The following is a 2,728-nucleotide window of genomic DNA, read 5'->3' on the forward strand; positions in this document are numbered from 1 at the left end:
CCCAACCCAAGGCCGGGGCCAGACAGTGGGGGCTTGGACAGGAGCAAGGTCCGAGGGCGACCAGGTGCCAGAAGCCCAGGAAGCACGTATCAAGGCTCCGTTGCCAGCGGGGTGCTGCCAATAAAATGTAGTCATGTGGAATTTGGAACGTGGAAAGGAGGTAGAAGTCATCCTTTCCTCTCTCGTAGCAGCAGGTGTGCAGGCTCTGGTGGTCAGCTGGACTCCATACTCCCCCCTCAGTCACCAGCCTGGGGACCATGGGGGTGCAAGGACCTCACCAGCAGTTTCCCAAGTTTCCTGACTTCTTCCATCCTCTGGAAATCAGCTGTGATGGAAACTGCGAGGGTCCATCATTTACCCCACATCCCTGTTGAGGATCTCCTCCTCATTAGGAGATTCCTTGTCATGCAGCTTCTGTGCCATGCTTTTCAAGCATGTGACACTGACAGCAATGAATCCTCCAATGTACCTGAGTCACACTTCGCCATGAGCATCTCCGATGTGCCAGAAATCTGAAAATGCCCCTGGGGAGACACATGCACAAGACAGGTGATGACAACTCTATGGGAGTGGAGATTATACGTCTCTCATCATTTCAGCAACAAGGAAATAAATTAGTGGCAGCGTAAGAGCGACTTGAGATCTCCTGGAAGCGAGGATCCTTTAAAAATCCTGGAGTAGTCTCTCTCTTCCCACTGTCCAAGATGCCAAAAGGAAGGAAGGCCAACGGGAAGAAGGTGGCTCCAGCACCTGCTGTCGTGAAGAAGTAGGAGGCCAAGAAAGTGGTGAATCCCCTGTTTGAGAAAAGGCCTAAGAATTTTGGCTTAGGACAGGACATCCAGCCCAAAAGAGACCTCACCCGCTTTGTGAAATGGCCCTGCTATACCAGGTTGCAGCGGCAGAGAGCCATCCTCTACAAGAGGCTGGAAGTGCTTCCTGCGATTTACCAGTTCACCCAGGCCCTGGACTGCCAGACAGCTACTCAGCTGCTTAGGGTGGCCCACGAGTACAGAGCAGAGACAAAGCAGAAAAAGAAGCAGAGGCTGTTGTCCCCGGCCAAAAAGAAAGCTGCTGGCAAAGGGGATGTCCCCCCTAAGAGACTACCTGTCCTTCAAGCAGGAGTCAACACCGTCACCACCTTGGTGGAGAACAAGAAAGTTCAGCTGGTGGTGAATGCACACGATGTGGATTCCATTGAGCTGGTTGTCTTCTTGCCTGCCCTGTGTCGTAAAATGGGGGTCCCTTACTACATTATCAAGGGGAAGGCAAGACTGGGCCGTCTAGTCTGCGGGAAGACCTGCACCACTGTTGCCTTCACACAGGTGAACTAGGAAGACAAAGGTGCTTTGGCTAAGCTGGTAGAAGCTATCAGGACCAATTACAACGACAGACATGATGAGATCCGCCGTCACTGGGGAGGCAATGTCCTGGGTCCCAAGTCTGTGGCTCGTATCGCCAAGCTCGAAAAGGCAAAGGCTAAAGAACTTGCCACTAAACTGGGTTAAATATACACTGTGGAGTTTTCTGTACATAAAAATAATTACAATAATACAAAAAAATTCCTGGAATATACGTTGCAGTAAAAGAACAAAGCATACCTCAGTTTTAAACAACTGAAGAAGAATGTCAGATAGTAGCAGGTGGGAAAGTGGCTTTGATTTTCAGTTTGTCGGCTCTGAACCTACACAAAAACAGGATTGTATTCTGAAAACCTGAATTAATTGTTGTCCTTACCTCAATGAGATGGAAAATTATAATCAGAATCATCACTATGCAGGGCTTATCGGTTGCAGTGAAAGCCAATAATGAGTTCTCAGACAATTCCAGCTGAGCGGGGCGGCAGGGCAGCTCTTCTAAGAGAGTCTGCCCCAGCATCTGTCCGCCAAGTATTCATTGAAAGGGGTTGTTAAACCACAAACATCCACTAGATGTCTTTTTTGAGGTCGGGTCGTGAGACACCTGTGGCCTTGTAAGAGCACTCAAACTGCATTCTCAGGAGGCTGTTTTCAGTGTTCCTTATCACACCACACACTCCACTCCCTGTCCTGTTTTCAGGGTCAAGGAGTTTCATTCACATTCACAAATAACATACACACAGGGCCTCATTTTCCCATGCCCCAACCTTAAATGCCTTGTACATAGGCTGGAATATGTTGCTGTGCACCCTACACACACTATATGTATATACATTTTTTTTCACTTGGAGTCTCGCTCTGTCACCCAGGCTAGAGTGCAATGGTGCGATCTTGGCCCACTGCAACTTCCACCTCCCCGGTTCAAGCAATTCTCCTGTGTCAGCCTCCTAAGTAGCCATCATGCCTGGCTAATTTTTGTATTTTTAGTAGAGACAGAGTTTCACCATGTTGGCCAGGCTGGTCTCAAACTCCTGACCTTGTGGTCCTCCCGCCTCAGCCTCCCAAAGTGCTGGGATTACAGGCGTGAGCTACCATGCCCGGCCTCCCCATACACTATTATAGTCACAGTTAAACGCACTCCTAGCGGAATCTGCCTCCGGAGGATGACGGTAGGTTGTGTTTTCAGAGATGGTGCCTTCTGGCATAGTCGTGTTTTCCATGAAAATGTTTTCTTCAAAGGCATTTCTTGCAGTGGTGTTTTCCATATTAATGTTTTCTATAAAAGGTTCTGAAAAGGCAAATACTTCTGGAAAAGGATTTTCCTGAGGACTCAGGTCCCCGAAAGACGAAAAAGCCCTCGCTGAAGAGAATGG

General features: G+C 48.8%; 1 pseudogene; it reads left to right on the plus strand.

The window, feature by feature from the left end:
* Window positions 1-704: 704 nt before the first annotated feature.
* On the plus strand, window positions 705-1,505 carry LOC108517495 (60S ribosomal protein L7a pseudogene; annotated as a pseudogene).
* The last annotated feature ends 1,223 nt before the right edge of the window (window positions 1,506-2,728 follow it).

Source organism: Rhinopithecus bieti, unplaced genomic scaffold (genome assembly GCF_001698545.2).
Source record: "Rhinopithecus bieti isolate Rb0 unplaced genomic scaffold, ASM169854v2 scaffold_41649, whole genome shotgun sequence".
Lineage (NCBI taxonomy): Eukaryota > Metazoa > Chordata > Mammalia > Primates > Cercopithecidae > Rhinopithecus > Rhinopithecus bieti.